General features: G+C 45.7%; 1 long non-coding RNA gene across 1 annotated transcript; it reads right to left on the minus strand.

Annotated features, from left to right (window-relative positions):
- Positions 1–1,165: 1,165 nt before the first annotated feature.
- LOC118239717 lies at positions 1,166–25,367 on the minus strand. Its single transcript, XR_004772539.1, has 2 exons — positions 24,670–25,367; positions 1,166–1,379 (listed from the first exon to the last, which is right to left on the minus strand). It is a non-coding gene; the product is annotated as an uncharacterized LOC118239717 (long non-coding RNA).
- Between the last annotated feature and the right edge of the window lie 441 nt (positions 25,368–25,808).

Genomic DNA, 25,808 nt, shown 5'->3' on the forward strand with positions numbered 1-25,808 from the left:
GTTGTTGGCCAATGACTAGGATTTTTTATTTTCTAGCTCAGTCTTAACTATCAATCATAACAACTAATCTATATATTTTTATAAGGACTTATCTTACAAAGGACACCGACCGGCCTTAGCATCCTATCTTCCTGGGATCACATGGTGACTCCTCTTTACTATATTTCCCAGAATCCTCCTTCTCTCCTAGTCACACCTATCTTGCTTCCCTATTGGCCAACAATGTTTTATTCATTAATCAATAAGAGAGACATATACACAAAAGGACTTCCCCCATCACTTTGCAAACTTCCTATCCTATATTCCTAAGGCTGGGTTATGTCTAGTTTGATGATAGAATGCTTGCCTAACATTCAAAAGGCCCTGGATTTGATCCCTAGCTTTTCCATTTGTGGAAAACATTTATTTCCTTATTGATTTTTGTGTATGTATGGTTGTCTTTATATATCTGTGTGTATCCATGGGCTGTGGCATGCCTGTGGGAGTCACAGGATGATTCTTTGGAGTCTCTTCCCTCCTTCCACTTTTACATGGATTCTGAGATTGCACTGAAGTCATCAGGGCTGCACAAGCAAACACATGTCCTTGCGGAAGCATCCATCCAGACTCACAAATTTGTTCTACTGATTTTTTGTTTGTTTTAGTGATGCTGGTGATTAATTAGCCCATCACTTTATCCCCCTTGTCTTAAACTGAGGGTGAAAAATAGAAAGAAACAAACAGAAGTTGTAATTTAAGAAAAGCAGCCCATGAGAGAAAGATGCCATAGACAGGGTTCAAGCAGAGGGTTTTTGTTATGTTTTGTTCTGTTTTGTGTTTTGGGAAAAGGATCATAAAAGGGGAAAAGGGAAGTGGGAGACTGGCCTCTGAAGACAGGAGCAATAGGAGAGGGAGAGAGCAGAACAGAGAGGGAGGGAGGGAGGGAGGGAGGGAGGGAGGGAGGGAGGGAGGGAGGGGGAGAGAGAGAGAGAGAGAGAGAGAGAGAGAGAGAGAGAGAGAGAGAGAGAAGGATGGGAGAGGGACAGGGCCCTTTTAAAATGGAATGGTGAATGTGCACAGGTGATGCTCTTAGTGGCTGCAGCTGAGGGCATCTCCTGTCAGAAGCCCAAGGACAGGCCTGTACAGATGCCTGAATGAATACTAACAGAAGTCTTGGGCAGTCTGGTATGTAACAGACATGCTTTATAAATATGGTATTTTAAAAGGAAATTAGCTTTTGCAGCTGTGATAAACACGATCAAAAGCAGCCTGGGTTCAACAGCTTTATTTCAGCTGCTAGTTCCAGTCCGTCATGAAGGGAAGTCGGGGCAGGAACTGAAGCAGAGTCGGCAGATGAACTCTTGCTGGCTTGCTGGCTTGCTCCTCATGGCTTGCTCAGCCTGTAGGAAGCAGAGGTGGATTACTGACGTCTGTGAACATGGCAGGGAAAAGAGTGTGGACAATGTGCAGAGACGGAAACAAATGCGGTTTGTCTAAGGCCAGGAAATCCACCAAGTGTGTGTTTGAAGTCTAATGACTAAGGGACAAGGGCTGGCTTGTTTCTTTTTGTTCTTGTTGGAACACTTCTAACACTCGATAATTTATAAAAGGAAGTAAAGAAGTGACTTGACTCCTCAAAATAAAAATAGTAAGAAAAAAAGAGAAAAGTTTAGGTGAAGAACCTGAACACCCAGGCCGCTCTGGGCAGTGCGGCAGCCGTGGTGGCTGGTGTGTCTGGGGAGTTTTTGGTCAGTGAATGCATGTGTCTGCCTCCAGCATCCACACAGAACCTCACATGTCCTCCCTCTCACACACACAAACACACACAGTTTGCATGTGAGTGAGAAGAGCAATAGGAGCTGAAGTGTGCATGGGCCCAGCCAGCGCTGTTGTGAGTGCAACACACAGCTGTGCTTGGGCCCCACAGGGCTCCTGCACCTCTCTGAGGATGCCTGTTAGATCCTAGTGGATGCAGGAGGCTCGGAAGTAGTGAGTGGGAAAGCAGGATTGGGCCCAGCCACAGTGAAAAAAAACAGAAACTGGGAATGCCAACCTCCCCTCCCATGGATTCTTCATAGGACCCAGTATCCACTGGAGCTCAGGTAGGGTGTATTTACCTTTCTCAGTCAGACTCAGAGCTGGCACAGTGACTCACCCAACCATCTAGCAAACATTTGTGGAACTAAACTGTGTGGTCAATTCGTACTTAAGAGTTCTAGGAGTACTGAAAACCAAAGGAAGGAGCTAGAAGCAGGGAGACAGTATAATCTTTATTTCAAAGCCAGTTTTGACTGCATTTTGAACTGAGGCCCAATGGCTGAGTGCTATTCTCCTCCAACCCCAGAGTCAGAAGACAGAGCATAATCCTCAAAAGTCAATGAAAGAATGATAAAATTACAATCCACAAAGCTAAGAAATTTGATTACCTACACAGACAAATCTCATGTTAGGTGCCTCTTTCTTTGCCCCTACATTCAAAATTGTAAATTTTGAATTGAAAAACTGAAAATTCGAAGAAGTCCTATAAGCAGGTACTTATTTGCTGGCACTCAAATAAACCACAGTTGCCACAAACTCCAAGAACTCTTACTTCTCCTTCAAAGTGTTATCTTACACATATATAGACCTGGAAATACTACATGTATACATACATGTATGAATGTGGCATGTATAAAGTCTTCCCTCTTTAAATACAGAACATTAAGTTCAGGACCCCTTGATTTCTAAAATCTACGGATGCCCAAATCCCTAAAATTAAGTGGCACAGCATTTATAAGGAAACTATACATGTTCTCATTTATCCACCTCTACATGACTTACAATAAGTATGAATATGCAAATATGCAGATACAATGCAAATGAAATGTAAATAACGGTCTCACTTTTTGGCATCACTCTGGTACTATTCTAAACCCTAGCTTTCAAATGAGAAAATGCAGTGATATCCACACAACTGAAGCACAGCGGTGACTACATTAGTTTCATATTAATGCTGCTCATCAGAATAAATGTAGTGTCTTAAATCTGCCTAAGTTTGTTTTATAGCTGCAAAGGTGAGAAATCCTCAGTGTGTTTCCCTGGGCTACAGTTGAGGGTTAGAACTGAATCCACACCAGAACGAGTTCATTTCCTTGACTTCCCCAGCTTCTGAAGGCTGCCTGTGTTTAGGGCCTGTGGCTCCTGCTTCCCCTTCCAAGGCAATAGCAGAGCATCTTCAAATTTCTCCTTGACATTGTCTTCCTGCTGTCTGTCTTCGACCTGGTAAGGACTCTCAGGAGTGTACTCGGGCCACCCAGATAATCCAAGACAATATCCTCACATTAGGACCCTTACTCACACGTGCAAAGTTCCTTTCTCTGAATGAGGCAGGGTGCCTGCAGGTACCAGGAATAAGATGTGTATGTCTTAGGGAAATGACCCTGTGGCAGAACAGTGGCTTAAACCCTATTGCACTGGGGGTGCTCAGTATCCTCTTCTGGTTTGGTATAGAGGTGGGAGGCACTAGGGCCTGGCTTGGGGTTCCTAGGAGATACTGCACAGGGCAGTTCATTCTTCTGCCCAGTTCATTTGCAATATAGGATGTCACAGATTCACAGTGAACTTGGAAAATGACCGTATCTCACCAAGGTGTTTTGAAATCATCAGTCTTTCTGCATCCCCAAACATATGATTGAGACCACAGATATGTGATAAGAACCAGTCTTGGTGAGAAATGAAAGCCCTGCTGCAGACAGCTGAGCTGTACCTCCCATTCATCAGGAACCAGGGGCCTGTGCAGAATGCCTGGGCAACAGGCAGACCCTGAATGGAGCCCAGGGCAAAGAGGATCAGGGGAGGGAGGCCTCTAACACCTCAAGGTGCCAAAGGAAAGGCCCACCTGGCTCAGTGTTCTCCAGAGCAAGCCCAGCCCAAGTAGTCAGCCAGGGAAGGCTGGTCAGCCTAGGACAGGCAGAAGCTTGAAGGCTGGACCAGCAGGGTGCAGAACACATTGATGTATAAGGACAAAGGGAATGGTGGACACAGCTGTGTGTCTGCAGCAGTTGCCAGTGGCCCTTTCTAAAACAGGTGGTGCCTGTTTGGTGTCAAAATCAGGCTGCAAGGTCTATGGGAATCTCAACTTCCTGAGACTGGACGGAGTCCACAGGCAATGCCAAGGCTAGCAAAAGAGATGCCCAAGATAGCAGTCTAACAAACTAGAGAGAGACAGAGACAGAGACAGAGACAGAGACAGACAGACCGACAGACAGACAGACAGACGGACAGACAGACAGATGGACAGAAAGACAGGAGTTTATTTAGGTTCCAAATCAGTAAGTGTGAGGTGTGACCAGGAGTCAGAGGCAAGTAGCAGCTGCCAGCAAGGTGACATTCACAGTGTGGCAGTTGAACTTTTGGCCCTCTGAGGGCCAAACACTGGAATCTGCTGAAATCAACTAGCAATTGCCAGGCTAACAGGAGGGACACATAAGGCATTGATTTGTCTGAGTATAGTTTTCCATGGCATAGGTAGATGGTACTGAGGATATAAGCCCTGCAAGGGATGGCAGAAGAGAAGGTTTGTATTGTAGATGAGGGAGAGTACAACCAGAGACATCTGAAAGGATTCAGATCAGGGAGAGAAAGAAGCAGACTAGATATGACCAGTAGACTGAAACCAGGCATGAGATGAGAGGGGATGGGGCTAGAGAGGAAGAGAAGAGAGGGGAACAAGAGAGGGGACAGGAGGACCAAGAGAGAGAGAGGACCAAGGGAGAAAATGGCTGAAATGGCAGTTTTACATAGGAAAGCGACACTGGGGAAGGGAAGCCCCTGGGCTGGAGAGGTTCAGAGTAGGGGTGGGTTAGGAAGAGCAGCAAGGAACCAGGGGAACTGAGGGAGCCTGGGGGCCAGGGGGCTGCTAACTCGTGCTTTGGTATGCTAATAGGCACATCAGTTAGCCATTTGTCCTGAGCTTCTTTGGGATCTGACAATGAGAACCTTCAGGTTAGAGCACAGGTCTAGGAGGAACAATTCATTTTCATGGTTTGAAAGACCCCCGAAGAGGTACTTTTGTAGAGGGAGACCCACACCCAGGAATCAGCGAGGCCACGAACTGGATGCAAAAAACAAGAGGCTTTATTGGAGACGCGGGTACCCAGGGCGACTTAGCTTTTCTGAGGCCAAGCGCGCCGAGCCAAGGGAAAGGGGTCCTTATATAGGGAAAAAGGCGCAAGCTAGGAGCAGGGATTCTATTGGATGGTTCAAATGAGGCACAGAGCCATTCCAGATCAGCATATTCTCAAGGTCTGGTGTCTGGTACAACAGACTCAATTCCCCTCCCTTCCGCGTCCAGATGGCTGACCTTGGGGGCGGAGACCTTGGGACGGAGTGTTTCTCATCGGGCGGGGCTCAGGGGCAGGGCTCCAGGCCGGCTCACTTGGTGTTCGTTCTCGTGCCGGCCCACCTGGTGCTCGTTGCTCGGCCCCAGCCCCGGGCGAGGCGCCAGGCGGGCGGGCGTGCCTGGGTCGCCCCTCCTGGGTGAACCTGCTTGGGAGGGAGCCAGCCGCCAGGCGTGTGGGTGCGCGCGCGTACGGGAGTGTCACCGAGAGAGAGAACGAGCCAAGGGGTGGGGTCTTTCAGGTTCGGGTCAATAAAGCCCAAGCTGTTGTGTAGAAATGTGACTGGGGAAAAGTGATGACCCAGAGGGAACAGACAGTGGAAAAGCTAAGGGGCTTGTTCCCATTGTTGGTGGCCTCTTTGTGCAGCATTCCTTCCTCCCAGGTGTGAGGCAGGGCCCTTCCGGAGTCTATAATCTACTCTCAGACAAGACAGACTAGAGAATTTTTCTGTGGCTAACTGTAAATGAAAAGGCAGGGGAGGTGCTGGGCAGATGGCTCAGTGGGTAAAGTCCTTGACTCACACACATCAGAGCTGAAGTTTGAAATCTTCAGAACCCACAGAAAGTTAGGCACAGCATGCACTTGTGCTGTGCTATTGAGTCTGTGGTAAGACGGAAGGTGGACATGTGAGAATCCTTGGAAGTTTTCAGATCAGCTAGCTTTACATATACAGTGTCAAACAACAAAGAAACTCCTGTCTTAAAGCTGAAGGCAAGGGACCAAACCAGAGACTGCCTTGTCACCCCTCTACATGCACCTATGTCTAGTCACACACATGAATGCACACACACACACAAGTAATTCAACTCTAATTCCTACAGATGGAAAGCTAGAGGACAATTTTTATGTATCATGACTGACTTAGGGGAGAGTGGTTCCGATTTCCATGACCTGCCTATGGAAAGTGCAATCTGCGCTCCTGTGGCTTGCCTGGAGAAAGAAAGAATGGGGGTCAGGAGAAGGTCCGAGAGGAACTTTGCTTCTGAGGCCTTCATTTTGAGCTGCCATTTCCCTGACCCTCAGCATTTGCCACCCCCTTGGCTCCCAAACTCGTCAGATGATCCTATCTAGATCCTCATGCATGAGAAGCACAGGGCCATCTCCAGACAAAAAATATACAAATGCTCCCAGAGCTACAAGCACCCCAAAGGGTCCCCATTCCTCTATGCTGGTGGTTCTCAATCTTCCTAATGCTGTGACCCTAATGCTGTGTTCCTCATGTTGTGGTGACCCCCAGCCAATAAAATTATTTTCGTAGCTACTTCATAACTGTAATTTTGTTATTGTTACGAATCATAATGTAAATATATGATATTTGGGGTATATGATATTATAAGACCCCTGGAAGCTCAGGCCTCCAGGATCTCAGCCCAGGACCATGGTCCCCCCAATCACCAGGCAGAGGCGAAAGCTTGATACAAACTGCATGAGGCTTTATTATAGTTGTTTAATGAGCTAACCACATGTTAGCTAGGGTCTTTCATCCACCCACCATGGTGGATGGCTAGGAAAGACCCTGCGAAGCATCTGCATAGATATCTTATAGGGCAGCGTAAGGGGAGTGTCTAGGGGTACGAACAGGCTCAGGACTGGTGTGCCTCCAGGCTTGGAGGACTTGCCCTGTATTGATTGGTCAACTGGTTGCCATGGCCCATAGGCCCTCCCAGGGTGGTTGCTATGCTCTGCGAGTCATTGTTGTGCACCTTGTCTGTAAAGCACACCCAGAGCCATAAAGCATAGCACCACCAGCTAACTTCTGATTGGTTCCTTGCCACGAGGCAGGCAACTGACCTCATAGTGACTAAGACAAGGTCAGACAAGCACGTGATCGGCTATTATGGCTGCCGAAATGGGGAGTTGGTCCCTTCAATATGCAACCCCTGTGAAAGGGCCATTGGATTCCCCCAAAGGGGTCTTGACCTATATAGGTTAAGAAACACTGCTCTAGGCAGAAGGGACCAGGGGACTCTCAGCAAGCTTCTGAATGACAGGGTATAATCATGAGCACAAGTAGGTACCTGCATCCAGTTAGTTGCACTATGACTACCCTTTGCTTGATGTGTATATTGCAGTGTTAGAAACGAGGGGTGAATGTTCACACGGCTATGTGTTTGTGATAAAGCAACAGTGAGATTATGTAGACATACATTCCTCATCTCTCCCGACAGAGGATGGCTACAACATTTACATAATGTATTGACCAAACAGGCTCTTTTGAGCGTTCTTTAAATGTGCTTCAGAATGGCAGTTAGATCAAAGCAGTTTGGTGACACTACCATATGATCATGGTGGGGGTAAAAAAAAAAAAAAATGGCTCTCGCCGAGGACTTTTACTGTCCCTTTCAATATTTATATATACTTGAATCCTGCCATGGTGTCCCAGTTGCCTGCCATACAGTAACAAGATGTACAGGGTTGCAATGAGAAGCAATACATTGACCCTTCCAGCCTACACATGGAGGAGGCCACATCGTCTAAGGTTGAGGAAGTGCATGCTTCCATGTTCACGCAATGACAAAATCACCTGATGGCGAAATTGCCAAACTTCATGGTTCTCAGAACATTTCTCCATCATTAAGGGATAAGTACTTGTACGTCGGGTCCAAAAGTTTGCTTGGGAAAGTCTTTGTTGCCCTTGCTGAAGGCAGAGCCAAAATCTGTTGGTTCAAATTCTCGGAACACAGGCATCCAGGGCCCTAGCAGTGCTGCCTACACTGTAAACACGTGGCCTCTGTGAACTTGCCTACGGGGACTCAAATATTTGAATTCTTTTCTTGTAGAAGATCAGAAATGCTGAAGTCCAGTTGCTTACAGGCTGGCTCTGTGAGTCTCCGGCATAGTCTTCAGAGGTCAATGGCTATCAATATTGGAGAGCTGTCCCTATTTATTTGCTACTTTAAGGCATAAATGAGCCTTTCCCTCTCCTGTCCTCTCCAAAGGGTTCATGAGGACTCCCTCCTTGTTTGTGTCTTGTCAACCCTTGTAGTTGCCTAGCATATTAGCAGTCATGATACCTTCATATCACATACATGGATGCAGTAGCAACATATTCTGAGTAGCAAAATCAGAGAGAGACTGAGACTTGGGAAGGAAGATTAAGAGTTCTTTCACAGTTGTATATTATGGTACTATCCCAGTGCCCTGTCTGTCCAAGGCATGAAGTGGCTATGAATTGCCCTTCAGGTGGGATTGCTGCTGAATCCCTGATCTCTAGTCTCTATTGTTTGATTCCTCTCTGCTTTCTTCTGGATTCTTAAAATGACTTGTAATAGCATACATTCTCTCGAAAATTCTCCCTTTGAGGATGACGAGGTTTAAGAGAGCTGATGAAGCAGCTTACCAGTTGTTCATTTCTATTTTTTAAAATAATTTATTTAACTTTATTTTATGTGCATTGGTATGAAGGTATTAGATCCACTGGAACTGGAGTTACTGACAGTTGTGAGCTGCCATGTGGGTGTTGGGAATTGAACCCGGGCCCTCTGGAAGTGCAGCCAGTGCTATTAACCACTGAGCCATCTCTCCAGCCCCCAATTGTTCACTTCTATCAACATGTGTTAGAAATGTTTCTGTACCCCGATAAGCCTCTCTGCTGACTCAACAATCCAAATCAGACCAAATCAAACCGAATTAGAAAAAGCCCACATTTAATGGGTACAATGCTTTCGGAAGATTTTCCACCCCCCCCCCCAAAGGAGATGAAAAAAAGAGATTGGAAAACCACATGTCTGGTTTTTGGAGGACAGTTTAAATACCCTGTGGGAGTGGTCTTGAGCATCTCTTGTGGGGGGGGAGGTCATCATTTGGTGGACTTTCTGAGATGCAGCAGCGTTTGGAGACAGATGGGGGTATTGGGGTGATGCTTCCACCAGAACATTCCAGACTCTTTGGGTATATGGATGCCAGGGGCTGGGGTAAAGCTTCCACCAAAACAGTGTCTTTTTAAAAAAAGAAAAAGAAATCAATACCAAAAGTCTGCCCTCTTCCTTGGAAGGGGGCAGAATCATGGGAATAGAACTCTGAGAAGCTCAAAACAGCTACTGTGACCCAAGAGCACAGGCACAGGCTGTGCTCTCAGTGTGGGAGTGCTGAGCATTTGTGTACATGCACGTGTTCCACCCGTGTTCCACCCATCCCCCTCTGTGCCACATTACGAATGGAAAATACCCCAACCCAAGGCCAGGCCTCACTATGAATTGTTTAAGGATCTCTGAGACTGCTCCTGCATCCAGCCTTTTCCTGTCATGGAGCAGAAGGTTGACATGGGAAGCCAGCTCTCCCATTACAGGCCCCTTTCCTGACTGCTAATCAGGGAGGGAGAAAGGAGCCCCTGGGGCCCTGGTGTGGGTCAGCCTCAGCAGCCCTCTGCAGCATGTCTAGAGAGAGCAAGCTGCAAAGGTACTGGAGAGGACATGTTGTTTCCATCTTCGCCATGTGGTTTTCATTCCCATTTTGGTTACACTTGGCTCTCATTATGGAGCTTGGTTAAGGTAACGTGGTTGCAATTGCTTTTAGACATCAAAAATGAATAGTGATTTGTCTGGGGTGGGCTAATGAGGATGGTACGTGGCTAAGACAGAAAGCACACTGCCTTTCTAGAGATCTGGAAAATTCCTTTCTTCCTTCTTCCTTGTGGGAACAGAATCTGTTTGTAAAAGAGCCCAGGGAGCTTTGACTAATGCAAATGGTAAAACTCAGCAGCCAGTAGAGAAAAAGCCGGAGACCACAAAGTGTGTGGCCATTAGGCTGCTGCGGTGGAAGCAGCCACCTTTGAACCAGAAAGCAAGATGGAAAGATTAACATTCTTCCTCCTGCAAAAAATAGGGCAGCTTGCTCAAGCGCTGTAGCCATAAAAAGAAACAATAACAATAAAAGAATTGTCCACTTGTTAGTTAAAAATCCCGAAACACTGTTAGGAGTAAAATAACTGTTGTGTGGTGGGCAAGACAGATCAGCGGGTAAAGATACATGTCACCAAGAATTATGACTTAAGTTCTGTTCCAGGGACCCAGGGCTGAACTGAGAGAAGTGACTCCTACAAGGTGTCCTCTGACTTTCACATGTCCACATGAATGTGCAGATGAAAGAGAAAAAGAGAGAGAGAGAGAGAGAGAGAGAGAGAGAGAGAGAGAGAGGCTGCTTTAATCTGGTACCAATGTCAGAAGTCTTATCAAGGGTCTCCAGCAAGTCTTCACTTATGTCCCTCTCTCTCTCACTATTCCCCAGCAGTGCAGATAATTGTACCTGTAAGGTGGCATTGTTAGGGCTTATGAATAAGCTTTTGAAATTTTCAGTGGTTCCCTAATAACTGAAGATGACCCGTCTTTGTGCCGGTACCATCTCGCCTTTGGTGCTGATCTCTGTACTGTTGACACGGACTCACATCCGAGTAAAGCTGGTGGCCTCAGTCCTACAGCCCAATCTAGAATATCCTCATTACTCTGGGGGCAAAGTGAGGGACAGGAAAAGAAGAGCACCCCAGGAACCTGTCCTAGATCACGATGCCTAGATGAGGCTCAAAGAAAACACCCTGTGTGGTGGTTTGAAAGAAAATGGCACTATTAGGAGGTGTGGCCTTGTTGGAGTAGGTGTGGCCTTGTTGGAGGAATTGTGCCACTGTGGGGGTGGGTTTCCCCATGTACAAGCTACGTCCAATGTGCCAGCTCACTTCCTGTTGCCTGTGGATCAAGACGTAGATCTCTTAGATTCCTCTCCAGCACCATGTCTGCCTGCATGCTGCCGTGTCCCACCATGATGATAGTGGACTGAACCTCTGAAAATGTAAGCCACCCCAATTATGTGTTTTCCTTTATAAGAGCTGCATGGTCATGGTGTCTTTTTACAGCAACAGAAACCCTACCTAAGATACCATGCTTGATCCCAGTGTCACTACTATGTAGCTGGATTCCCAGGCACTTTGAGCTTCAGGGAAATTAAGAAATGAGAAAGTTAATGTTTTGACAGAGTGGGCTGCATGCCACAATTGCCCTGATTTCCTCCTTAGCTGATAGACGTGGTCTGGTGGAAAAAACAAAACAAGAAAAAACGCCAGCATGAAACCAGGCATTCTTTGATGATTTTGGTATGAAGTCCAGTGAATCCATTCACAGTATTCTGATCTAGACAATGACTTTCTCGATCAATCAAAGAGAAGAGATCAATCAACGTAAACCACCGTTGGGTGGTGACACTTGAAATTGTAGGCAGCATTTAATTTTGACATCTTGGATCTGAAACATTATCCAGTCACATCTTTGTGAACAAACAAAATAACCAGAAAACTGGTTTTAGTAATCCTTCTAACTCTAAGTAGCTTGCAGTTTGGTCTATAGATCCTGTCTCATCTAGAGCTATAATCCTGAAGTCAAAAGAAAATCAAAACAAAGGAAATTATAAATCATAAAGAAGATATTTGCCTTTTCTGTGACCCCTTGTTTCCATCACTATTCCATTTTTCCATAGCTTTGCTTTATCTGAAAAAAATCAAGTCTTTTCCCATGGACCTCTGCTGTTCACAGCATAAGATGTTGACTTCCAAGCCCAGCTTGCCCCGCACTTAGAAAAGCCAGGAAGTAGCGAGAGTTCATAAGGTTAGCAATCCATGTCATCTTCACTACAGTAGATGGGAGCCTCTTGAAAACCCAGAGCCAAAAAAAAAAAAAAAAAAAAAAAAAAAAAAAAAAAAAAAAAAAGCAAACATGTTATAATCCCAAGCCAACCAATTCATCTTCAAGCCAAACAGCAGTTTCCCTGTGACTTCTGCCTTTGAGATGCCCCATGAACTGCAGAACAAGTGGCAAGGTGAGGAACCTGCAGCAGGAATCTGGGAGAATGGCCTGGCAAGCCCTCTGGGCTGCATTGCCCTGGCATACACAGGACTACAGAGGGACAAAAGGCTAATGGCAGTAAAAATGCTCAGTATTAATTCCAGTGCAAAACTAGTATAGTGAGGAAATCCAGACTTTTCTTTTTCCTGTTAAATGGAAGAAATAAATGGGGAAAATGAAGCCCCAGGACAAGAAGTCCCTGACAGCAAGGACTCTGCTTATGAGCCCAGTACACTCTGTGCTTTCCATGCCATTGATACTCCTGGATTTGGCAGTTCTGACTTCAATGTAATGATGTTGAGTTGGAATCAATTTGTCTCCCTGATGAGAGCTGAGTTTATTTTCTTCCCTCAGGCATATATCCACATGGGATTGGTTCCAGACCTCTGGGATACATGGATGCTCAAGTGCATTGGATGGTGTCATGTTTGCACACAACCCAGGCACCTCTTCATGTAGACTACCCCAGATGCACATGGCACAATGCCTACATATCACGTCATGCATGCAATGTAGTATAACACTCTTAATATTGCAAATTCAAGATTTGCTTTTTGGAGATTTTCAGAATGTTGTTTTGACCATTTCTTATGCATAGTTGGTTGAATCCTTAGATGAGGAACCCACAATTAGGGAAAGTCAACTGTAATTATGATCAACCTACCCCAACACCCACAATTCAATTCACTGCTGGCCTTTAAAGCCTCGTCCATAACTTCAAGCAGAGCAGGGTGCCACTAGCACCAAATCAAATCCATCAAACCTCTGTCCTGTGCCTATGAAGGACTGGCTATTCCCCTGGATAGTGACAAGCTGGTGATGACAGATGGAGTTTACTTTACTCCTACAAGATAGCCTTGTTCCTAGGAGGTCTGGACTAGATGAAGTCTAGCTCTGATTTGCACCACTCCCTTAGTCTAGCTAAGAGATTGAATAAACCCCCAACCCCAAAATTCATATGCTGAAACCCTAACCTTCAACAATGCAGAGAGGAAAGTCATTTGTTAATAGGGTTGTTACAGCCAGGCAGTGGTGGCACACACCTTTAATCCCAGCAGAGGCAGGGGTATCTATGAGTTTTAGGCCAGCCTCGTCTACAGAGTGAGTTCCAGGACAGCCAAGGCTACACAGAGAAACCCTATCTTAAAAACAAAAACAAAACAAACAAAAAGAGTTGTTACAAATGCAATCAGTTAAGAAGAAGGGGTTAGCATGCATCCCACCTCAGTAATAAAAGGACAACATTTGAACAGGGAGAACAGTGTGTGGATGTGGAAACAGAGATCAGATTGATAAATCTACCAACCAAGGGAAGCCAACAATGACTAGCAACTCAACAGGAGCTAGGTGAGAATCACGGGATGAATTTTCATCTAGAGCCTTCAAGAGAAACAATTGTGTCTGCTGGCACCTTGATCTTGGACATTTTGTTTCTAAAGCTATAAGAAAATGAATCTGTGTGCTTAGGTCACAAAGTCTTGTGGAAGACGAGCATGCCATCAGGTGTCTTGACTTAAAACATGGCGACTTAATCCAAGTACTCAGTCCTGCTCTTGAAGCATTGGCCAGGGCATCCTGGACGCCCCCTTCCCTGAACTGATTATTGGGCATGCCTCAAAACGCTAGGCTGTCGGGATGGGAAAAGAAAACAACAATTTTTTTCTAACTTCACATGATGAAGCCTGTAAGTCAGACTAAGAAAACAGACAGCCAGGAGAAAAGACATAGAGCTATATTTGCCCAGGATTTCTTTTTCTCTGCAGAGATGTTCATAGCTGAATGAATAGCCAAAGAGGAGGCCAGACCTTGGAGTTTATAGTCCGTTTTAACAAACAACAATGGATTTATGAATTGTTTCTTTTCTTTCTTTTTTTAAACAAAGGAAAAGGTGTTGGGCTTCTGGGAATGGTGAATTGTGGGAGGGGAAGTTGGTGGAAGAGAACTTTGTTGTACAGACCCTCTATGGTGTCTCAGGGGCTGTTCTGATCCAGAAAGGTGGGGAGGGCCACAAAGGGAAATTTATGTCTTGTTTTTTGCACAGATGGGAACAGGGGTGGCAGAGTGTTCTTTCTGTCTTTACTGTTTCTCAGATGCCTTAGGCTCAAAATAACTGTTACAGTGGAATGGGGGTGGCACTGGGGGTGGTACATCCTGGTCTTTTTTGGTGGCTTTTTGCAGATCTGCATATTTGCCTTCTCTATGTATAGAGAGACAGGAAAGCCTGCTTTGTAGGGGTGAGCAATAAAATGAACAAGACACCTCTCTATAAAGATTATGCCAACAACTTTTGGGAGCAGGGGTGGGGAGTGGGGAGATGGGCATTTCCAAACACAGTTTCAATTCTTCATAGTCTTCATTTCAGCCAGTTATATAAAACGCTGAGTCAGAGATGTGTTTCTTGGTGTGGCTAACCCAGGCAATTGCACAGGGTGGCCTGTGTCCTCATTAAGGAGTGTGTTCTGTCAGAACAGCTCTGCATGGAACCACTCAGGTGTATGCACGTCTGTGTTCTTATGGACTTTCCTCCATTTCCTTTCTGGTTTGTCTTTTTGGTCTATTTTAGGGGTATCTTTTTAGCTGACTCATTTCCCTAACATAGTCTGGTGTGTGATTTTTTTTTTCACAAATGCAATTTCTGTCCTAATTCTGTCAGGGTATGTGGCACTGGCAGATGTGAAGCACCTTCAGTCTCTATTTGAAATCATTACCAAATTGTGCTACTGACAGGCCTTAGTTTTTACATTTTATTAGCACGCATTGAAAACATGGGATAGATTTCATTGTGGCATCTTCACACGCAGCTTTTATCATACTCAACCCCAGCGATAGCATCTCCTGGTCTCCTCCTGCTCCTTCCACTTTGTTCCGAGTCCTTCTCAATGTTCATGTCTGTCTTTCTTTATTTCTAGGCATTCCAATATAGTTCAATAGTGTTGATTACAGTGTTGTGGTTGAGGAATCATTTATAGAGTCATGGGTTCTTTGCCAGTGTATGCACCACTAAAGAAAATCTCCTTCCCTTTTCTAGCCACTAGTAAGAGTCTATGGATACTTGGGGAAGAAGGGGCCACCTAAGCTAGCTAACCTCATTTGCTTATAGGACCTAGGGATGGGAGGGCTCAAGACCAGTGTGACAGGCACTGGTCTTGTTAATATCTCAACTGCTGTGAGATCAAGAGTGTAAGAGCTGGCTCATATTCTGAAGATAGAATTCTACTTCACTCTTCCCCTTCCCTAGCCTCCTGCATTCTTCCAACCAATCTTCCATGATGTTCCTTGAGTCATGGAGGAGGGACATAGGTACCCCATTTGTGGCTGAGCACTCAACGATTCCTGAACCTCAGCACTTTGACCATGTACAAGTCTCTGCAGTTATTGCTTCCCACTACAAAGGAGCTTCCCTTGCCAAAGATGATGGTAGCACTGATCTATGTGTATAAACACGGTTATTTAGACAGTCATTTGATGGGGGACATCAGTCATGTCCATTTAGCAAAACAAAGGCAGTAGCTTTTCTACTAGAGCCTATGACTTCCCCAGCCACATGCCTTAGATTAAGTTTACAGATCCTGTAGAGGGGGCCTCAAATCCAATCAGAGGATTAGTTACTCCTACTAGTGATTTGTCTCTGTTGCACCAGTGGGTGCTTCTCACCATGTCCACCAGCAGCATAGTGTGCAGACTCCATAGCCAAGTAAGACTTTGGATGACAGTTCCCCACCCCCCGGGGGCCTATGTAGGACCATTTGGCACTATGTGAACTAGCCATCAGGGTGAAAGCTTCCATTCTGGTTCCAGCTTGTTTTCTCTATGTCCTTCAGCTGAGACATTATCTTCAGCAATAGGGTCTCACTATCTAGTTCTTGTGGGCAACAAGCAGCTATTACAAATGTCATTGTACAGCGTGTACTTATGAGTGGACTTATGTGCTCTCATGCATATCAATAATAATGTTCTCAAATAACACTATCTTAGAGTCTGTTGGAACCTACATGTGGTTTCTCCCCCTCCTGAATGCTCTATTCTCCTCCTAGGAGCAGGATGCTGCTTTTATGATTTATTTTGTTATTGTTGTCCTAGGGATGGAAGGGCAGGTGAATATCTATCTATCTATCTATCTATCTATCTATCTATCTATCTATCTACCTACCTACCTATCTCTCCTGAACATATGAAGACTTTTCATTTCTTATCATTATCCCCTAGACAATCTAGTGTATCAGTATTGTATAGCACTTGTGTTGTATTAGGTGTTGAAAACCATTTGGGGATGATTTAAAATACATGCAAGGCCACCCCTTGGTTATATTCCAAGTACTACAGCATTTTATATAAGAGAGTTAACCATTTTCAGATTTGGGTGTCCTGGAGTGGTTCCTGGAGCCAATCCCCCCACCCTGTGACCCCGAAGGATGACTATGTACACAGGCACACAAATTGCTTACACTATTGTGACAGATGACAAGTCCCAGAGTCAACAAACTGAAAGCCAAAGGGAGCCTGAGCCTGAGAACTGGAAAAGGGGAGACTTGGCTGGATGAGGATGGGCATGCTCAGGATACAGTTTCCGCTCGCAGCTCATGATAAGAAAAACCTGATGGTCCAGCCTAGAACTGTCAGGTAGGAAGAGTTCTCTGCTGTGCTGGGTAGGTCAGGCTAACTGATTGAAGGGCACTCCCAAAAGCTAAAGTGCTGTATTTATCATGAAAATTCAAATGCTGTTATGTTTGGATTTTAAATGTTTCCCCACAGATTCAGGTGTTGAAATTTTGGTCCCCAACTGAAGGCACTTTTGGAAAATGGTGAAACCTTTAGAAGTTTGGCCTAATGGAAGGAAGTCAGGCTGCTGGCAAGTGCCCACGAATGGCATATTGAAGTTCCAATCTCTTTTCCCCCCATATTTAGCCCCTGTTTTCTCTTTGCTTCCTGGCCTCCATGAAGCAAGCAGACTCCTTTTCCTGTGTCTGTCTCACCATAGATTCCAAGCAACAGGGCCCAGTGACCATAGGCTGAAGCCTTGGAAACCGTGAGCCAAAATAGAAGTCTTCTCCATTCATGTCAATTCTGTCTGGAGTTTTGTTTCAGTATCAGGAAGCCAATTATTCAGAATGTCAATCTCATCTAAAACTCCAGGATAAGGTTTGGTAAAATAGCTTGATGCTTAGTGAATCTACTCAAGTCAACACATACAATTAAACACTGTCGACTCTTGGGTCTGCCTACGGGCTCTGCCCATATTTCCATCCCTTTCTGCACATGCCCGTGCCACATGCTTTCCCCACCATCTTGATCACTGTTCAATGTCTACTTCAGTCACACTGTGTGCTTGCGCCAGTTGGATGACCATCCCAGGGACTCTTTCATCTTCTAAAAATGGAATTCTGTTTCCATTCCCATTTCTGCCATCCCCACCCACCACCATCCTGCCCAACGCCCGCACACAGCTTCTGGAACTTACTCCTCTTCCCATCTGTATGACTCTGACTGCTGTGTGTGGATTTGTATTCTTGTGGCTGACTTACTGCATTTAACGCACTGTCCTTCATTTGTACCTGTGTTGCAGCATGTGTCAGAAGCGCCTTCCTTTTTAGGACTATACAATATTTTGTTGTGTGTATCATTGCACTGTATATGCCAAAGTTTGCTCAGTCATTCATCTATCTATGGACACTTCAGTTATGTACGTCTCTTGGCTAGCATGAGTACTTCTATGAGAGTGGATACAGATCCTGCTTTTTGGTCATCTTGATATACTTCTAGAAGTAGGATATTCGCTCCATATTTTAGTCCTGACCAGATTTTACTGGTGTTTTGGCTTTACTCAGCTAGTTCCCTCTCTTCTAGTCATATTAGAAGGGGATGTGGGAGAGATTTACTCATTGTGGTGGCACTGTAAACATGAGTCATTTAATAAATAACAGGTTCCTCCTCCTCCTTCTTTGTTTTTTGTTTTGTTTTGTTTGTGTTTGTGTTTTGTTTTGAGACAGGGTTTCTCTGTGTAGCTTTGTAGACCAGGCTGGCCTCCAACTCACAGAGATCCACCTGCCTCTGCCTCTGCCTCGCAAGTGCTGGGATAAAAGGTGTGCACCACCAACACCCAGCAACATGTTCCTTCTTAACAACTTCCTCCTGGCCACTTTTCCCCACTCCTGGAAGGATGCTGTATCACACACACACACACACACACACACACACACACACACACACACTCCTGGAAGGATGCTGTATCACACACACACACACACACACACACAACACACACACACACACGCCTGGAAGGATGCTGTATCACACACACACACACACACACACACACACACACACACACACACCTGGAAGGATGCTGTATCACACACACACACACACACACACACACACACACACACACCTGGAAGGATGCTGTATCACACACACACACACACACACACACACACACACACACTCCTGGAAGGATGCTGTAGGAGCCCACTTTTTCATTGCTATCACTCTAGAGAGAACGCAAAACCTCAGTATGCCAAGCAATGGCCCAAGTCTATTATTCGCCCCAAATGTGAGGACTCTGGATGCATCAGAAATAAAGGACTCCAATTAAAACCAGGAACAAGAGATAAGATTCACTAGGTTGTAGTTGGAAAGGGTCAATGAGACAGAAACCTTGTTTATTGTTTGAAAAATTATCTCCAAATGGGACGGCACTGATATTGATACTTCTTCTGAAGTTATCATTTGTTTTTTTTTAATAATATTTAAAAACTAACCCAGAGATAATACAAGACATGTACACCAATATCCTCTAGTTTTGTGTACATTTAGGATGAACTGACTGGGTGTCAGCCTGACTTTATGTAGGATGGGTTGTTAAACTGAAATCAGTAAATGGCTGTAGGTATCTCAAGGAGGAAGGGCACTGTGTGGCTTACTTGCTTTCCTTGAGTGTTCACTCCTGTTCTTGTTCCCTTTCCCCTTTAAGTTTCATGACAATTCAGTACACTGCAATAGGCTTAAGGCCAAAATGCTGCAGATTCTGCAAATGATGAAATAGACCCAGAGGACTCCAGCACCTTCTGAGTATGGGTTCCCTGGCTTCTCATGGGAGGTGGTGGGTTTACTGTGTTTTGTGGCTCCCTAAAAATCCTAGCATGTGGGGTTGGGGATTTAGCTCAGTGATAGTGCTCTTGCCTAGCAAGCACAATGCCCTAGGTTTGGTCCTCAGCTGGGGGTGGGGGACACACAAAACTTAGCATTGCTATCAGGTAGCACTCCTTTATGCCAGTGGCCACAGCTGTGGCTGTTCCTGATTGGCTCTTCAGCACTGTGAAGGCAAATCCAAAAGGATCAAGCATCTTATTGTTGCTTGCCTTACATTCTGCAGCACTTTTCCCCCCACCTATGTGGACCCTCTGGCTGCCAGCACAAGAGAACACAAGCTGATACACGAAGACATGCATACCACACACTTCCCTCTGGAGCCTAAGCCAAGAATCCTTCTTGCCTGAGAAACTCGGGCCACTGTTGGTTTTGGACACCACCACCAACTAGCAGTACAATGTGTGACCTGTTTTCTCGGAGATTAGCAATCAAAACAGACTTCAAAAACTTTCACCCTAATAGACCGGCTGGCAGATAGTTCGCCAAGGATCAGAGCAAGTCCTACTGAGGGACTGGTGCGTAAGAGGTGGTTGAGGAAAATAGGCACACTATTAAAATAGACCCACGTGCAGGTTAACCCTTTCCTTCGGGGTGGAGAGCAGTCACCTACCAGATGCAGAGAAGATGCTTCAATCTTCTGTGTGCAGAACACAGTCTCTGCAGAGACTACAAAGGGAGGAGGGCAAATAAAGCTACTAGAAGGTGGAGGAGTTGCTGATGAAGTCACCCTGGGTTTACCTTTCCCAGCTTTCCTTCCAGCTGGCCAGCTGGCCAGCTGCCTCACCCCTCCCTGATTACATCTAAGAGATAAAACTGTCAGGCTCCCCTCCCTGTATCTGGTTCCTACCCAGGTTACCAAGTTCCCTTGCTTCCAGCTCCACCTGAGTGCAAATGACAAACAGAGTTGAGTCCCTGTGATCCCTGAGCTTTGTAGCACCTCTCCATTCCAGGAATGTGATTTAGACCCTGTCTAGGAACCATGCATGTGCTGACTGGTTTTCCTGGCAGAGACACTGGGGCAAGTCCAGCCCCCAGCCATGGCTTTGGTATCTGCTGCCATGGGAAAGTGTTCCCCACACTTTTCCATCTAGTCCATACAGATGCCTCAGGGACCCCAGGAAAGTAAGAAAAAAAAAAAAAAACTTGCCTTGAGGCAGCCTTGTTTTCTACCCACGTCTCTGCCTTTTTGTCGGACAGAGAACCAAGATGAGCCCTGGAATGGTAGTATCGTATCATTTAAGCTCTGTTGTTTTGACCCTGTGGCGAGTCAGTCCATCAAAGCAGGGACAGTGCACTGGAGCAAGCTCAGTCCCCGGCTGAGAAGAAAGGAAAGAGCAGGAAGAGAGAGATTCTTCCAGCCTCCGTTAAGGATATACCCTCTGTGACCTGGAGACCTCTCACTATGCCTTGCTTCCAGTTATCTGTGGGTGTAGACCGCCATAGCTAAGGGAGGTATAGACCTTTCAGTCCCGTCCACATTTGCCAGTGTTTTCTGTTCACAGCTTGAGTCTCTCAATCCAAGTGAATGAGTCATAAAGTAGGTAGAGTGAAGGGGGGATGAGGGCTTCTGTCTATCCCACCTCCACCCTCGGACTATCAGAAACACAATCTGAGGGAAGAAGAGGTCTCATGAAGCTATGGCAGAGCCATTGCCCGCACACTGACCCATACTACACACTCAGGCTGTTGGAGAGGAGAGATTCTCAGTAGAACTGTGGTGGGGAGAAGGATTTTTTCTTTTATTTCATATATTCTCATTTGCATAGACAGAGGTTTTTTTTTTTTTTTTTTTTTTTTAAAGTAATGGATAGACAATTAATGTGACTACAGAAAGTAAAGACATGCATTCAGATTTGGTTCCCTGAAACGAAGAGAGGGATCATTTGCAGAATGGGGACATCCTGGAAGCCCCTCTGAGCAAAATTCTCTGGGATTGACTAGAGCTAGGTAGGTAGTGCCGAGGGCAGGCAGGCAGCAGCCCTGGTCTCAGAGAGCAAGTGGACTATGAGCTCTTCCCACATGTGACTTTCCTGTGGCCTCACTCTCAGCTCCTTGAAGCACCTACAATGGTATCACCTAATGGTTACTTCCCTTAACGCAGGAAGAACGCCTGCCTTGTAAAGCCAAGTATGCTGTCACCTCCTACAAAATCACGCTTTTCAAATTAGCTTGGAGTCAAGCTGTTTGCAAGATAGATTGCAGAGCAAAGCCGGGCTCACTACAGTACCGCCAGAGTGGGACTTGGCCCAGGCAGGGGGATATACAGCACAGCTTTTGCATCGCAACCTTATGCTGTCATGTATTCAGGAAACCTGAGTTCAATTCAGTAAATAGGGACCAAATTGCAGAGTGATGTGAACACAGAAATATCCCAATCCTTCCTGTGAGGGGCTCACAGCCTTTCCTCTGCTGTTATGAGCAAGAGAAAGATGTGGCATGATCTAACACAACACATGTATTCCGCAGAGCTTTGCGGTGGAGTTACTGCATGTAGTCGATTGACGCACGCTGGGGTGGGGTTCTGGGTAGCAGAGTGAGCAGACAGAGTGAAGACAGGCATTCCAAAAGGCTCATTCTGATAACCGGGGGTGTAGCAGAGAGGGGAAGAGGGAGGGAGGGAGGGAGGAGGGAGGAGGGAGAGAGAGAGAGAGAGAGAGAGAGAGAGAGAGAGAGAGAGAGAGAGAGAAAGAGAGAGGGTCTAGTATCTTCAAGGTCCTGGTACAATACTGATATGGAAAAAGGAAAACCCTCTGTACTGAAAAGACTCTCGCCTCTCGTGTTGAAGGCAGATCAAGATGAGGTGGAGGCAACAAGGATAGAGAGGACGGGGTCCCAAAGCTCCTCTTCTTGCTTAGGATTGTATTACAGTCTCTGATTCCCTGACTTGGTAACTCACTAAGCATATTCTTAGGAAAAGAAAATGTCTCCAGTATGTCCTTCCCCCTGCTTTAAGCCTGATTTACTACAGAAGCACAAGGTACTCAGCAACACAAGGAAGCAGACAGTGATCTAATAGGGTGGGGGAGTCCATCCCAAGGCAATAAAGCCAGAAAAAGCAGACTACCTCGAGGATATATTCGAAATGTAGAATTTCAAATTGTGGAAAGGATGGCAAAAAGTGCTGGGGAGAGTAGATTTTTGACAGCTTGATAGCTGTTTCAGATGTCTGACCATTAATTGCACTGGGGCTCCCCGGATCTGTCCCAGAAGGCAGATAACCAAGCCACTGCTATTGCACAGCAATCTCCCAGCGTCTTTCCTATGCAGAAGATTCCAAAAATATCTGCACAGTTAGTATAGCATGAACATTATTTATTTATTCTTAGTTTTCCAGCAAATGCTACTACCAGAAGATGTTAAAAGTCACACGTTTCAGAAAACGTATCCCTGGTATCCCAAAAGTCAACTACCCAATGCAGTGATGTAAAAGGAAACTTGGTTGCTCTGGAAAGCTCTGCCACGACTCCCAGGCCCTATTTTAAAGTATCTATCTTCCAAACTAGGTAGAAAATTGTCCTTGATTTTCTTACTGGGAGAACTTAAGACATATACAACTAACTTTCTCCTGGTGCAGAATTATCCTCAAGAGGAATTCTAGAATTGTTCCAATTGAAACTTAACCATAAATGGACTGAAGAAAAGCCAGGTGATCTCTTTTCATGAGGTAAAAAGAAAGGCACCTCTTCCCTTTGTTTCACGGGTGAGGTAAAGAAGAGAGTACAGAAGGATCTTCCCAAGTCACACACACCCTACTGCTATACTTGGATCTTATACATCACCCCAAATCCATGTGTTAGGACCTTGGTCCCCAAGACCAGGATGTAGCTCAGTAGAAACTGTTTGCTAAGCATATACAAAACCTGGCCTGGATCTCCCCAACTTAAAATGAACAAATAGTAACAATCAAACCTTGGTTCCCAGCAGGGGACTGGGGATGTCCTTGAATGGGATCATGTTATCCCAGATCCTGACTGCCTTGCTCCTTGGCCTTGAGGTGACCGGCTTTATCACCTCATGCTGATGTAGAGCCTCAGCAGAGGCCCACGCAATGGGGCTAATTAAGAACACTCCAAACCACGATCTAAAATAATGTTCTCTGTGACGGAGTGACGGAAAGCTACCATTGCCCCACAGTTTCTGGGTTTAGCCCCTTCCCAGCTCTAGCCAGGCTGGCCCAAAGCCCTGCTGGGACAGACCATTCAGATTGCCAATGAGAAGCAAGAGAGCGAGATCTCCAAGTTGCAAGGCTGACTCACAAAATTACTCCACACAGGGAAACAGTTTTAGTGCGGCTTAGGTAAACATCCCAGGAACACCAGAAGCATGAGATTGTCCCCTTTTGGGGATGCAGGGAAGAAAGGTGAGAGGCCACATGTGCAAACATTTCAAGGTTTCTTGACCAGGGCAAGAGAGAGTGAAACAGCCAGAGAAGACAAGCTGAAAGGTGACAGATTCTCTCCAGAAAAGGCCCAAGAGCAGAGAACAGAAAGGTCTCAAACATGCAGTTCATGGTTGTGAGATTTCAAATGAAAAGCAAAATGCACATGTTTTCAAGGGTCTGCACCAGGAGAGTTCTCATGAGTAAGAGTCCAACATTCGCTGACAGGACTGAACTGCGATGCCAGCGTTGTGTTTTTTTTTTTTTTTTTTTTTTTTTTTTTTTTTTTTTTTTTTTTCCTTTCCCTTGGTGGTTCAGCCAACCAAACAGAGCCCTTCTCGGTGTGCTATCAAAGCCACAGTGGAAACTTGCATCCAATGTTCCAAGCAAGCTTTAACCACCCATGGAAAACTCAGAATCATAGAGTCGTTTGTGGGTTTGGCTGGGAGTCAGACGTGTTTTGAGGCTTCAAACGCTGAGTATTTGCATCCATTAAATAAGTTTGTGAAAAAGAGAGAGAGGAAAGAAATAGGATATGGAAACTGCATCCCAGAGAACCAAGCATCTTCCTCCTAAACAGAGCCTGAGAGGAGAGGTGGTGGTCTTTGCTGGCATGCTGAGCTTCTCTTGGGAATCTCAGGCAAATGAACAAAGTATGGGTGGCAGATGGGAGCTCTAAAGAAATCAAGCTTCTCCCCTTCATTGGAGGAAGCCTTTGGGAGTCCTTGTGTGCAAATGCTCTGACAAGACTAGAGCCCTGTCAACTGCTTGGTTTTTCTGCTGAGCAAGACAACAGTGTTTTCCAGAAAGCACGTAGAACCTGCTGAGCCACCACACACCATTTCTGTGTCATCTAGACGCATGCAGACACCTGCCTCAGATCCCCGGGTGGAGAGAGCACGGTGTTTGATCACTTCTGTGGATTGTCCTGGCTTTCTGATCCTAGACACTTACTCACCTTCCGACCATATGAGGCAACTGGATGTTGAGCTCTGAATCAAGGCTGAGTCATCCAGGCCGCTTCCTGCCCAGGGTTGAGTGGGGATGTCTTCGTGGAAGGAATCTCTCTTCAATGGGACAAAGGTGTGCTGGAAGTTATCCAGTGGCCAGATAGTGAAACCCATATGGGAAGGTCTGTCTCCTGGGCCTGTTTCATGTATTCCTTTTCTTCCTGGTGATGATTAGGTTCTCCTGGTCCCCATCGAGTGGCCACCAGCAGAGGAAGGAGACCCTGGTCTGTTCCTCACAGTTGGGCTTGTAGCCAGCCTCTCTCCCTAGTTGATTTGCCACCAGGTGGTAGCATCCACCTGCCCCAGATACTCAGTCTTCAAGCCAAAGCAATGTCAGTATTTGGATCACTCTGATCCACAGACTGAACCTTCTGACACTGTGACATTTCTGTGCTTTTCTCCCATGATGGAGGATGTGATATGTGAGATTGGGTTTTAGTGTTCCCAGTGGTGATCTGTCTGGTCGGTCGGCCTCTGCTCTCCCCACAGAGACTGACACAGGATTACAGTAACCTAGCCCAAGCAGTTGGAATTCCAAGCAGTTGTTTCACTCAAAGCCCCATGGGGAATCACCTGGAGGGCTGTTGCCCTAGGGACTTGCACTCTCACAAGGTCCCGTGCATCCTGAGCGCAGCTGGACACTGGTTTTGAGACACGCAGCTAGGAGATTATCCCCGCCCCCCACCAGCTGTGTGGCCCCAGGGCCCAGAGACTATTGGCTAGTGACAAAATTACAGGCCAAGAACGCAGTCACCTATTGTTTGCCCTCATTGTGGCTTGGTTCTGTTTAGGGAACTAGATCTCTTTCAATTTCTTTTTCTTTGACCAACTAGCCTGTTGTCTAGAGCAGAGTTTTTCTCTCCAGAAGAAAATTTCCATTTATAGAACTAGAGCAAAGTCTTATTCTTTCTCCTGATGCATATGTTTCTTTCTTATCCTTGGATCCATCACTCCTTTATCCTTGGATAAAAGCTAATGTTTACTGGGGACCTACTGTGCGCTATACGGTTTGGTCCTGGATGACTTACATGCAAGACCACTAAAGACTAATAATTCTTTAAAATAGATATTAACTAGGCCATGTTAT

Source organism: Cricetulus griseus, assembly GCF_003668045.3.
Source record: "Cricetulus griseus strain 17A/GY chromosome 1 unlocalized genomic scaffold, alternate assembly CriGri-PICRH-1.0 chr1_1, whole genome shotgun sequence".
NCBI classification, from domain to species: Eukaryota; Metazoa; Chordata; class Mammalia; order Rodentia; family Cricetidae; genus Cricetulus; species Cricetulus griseus.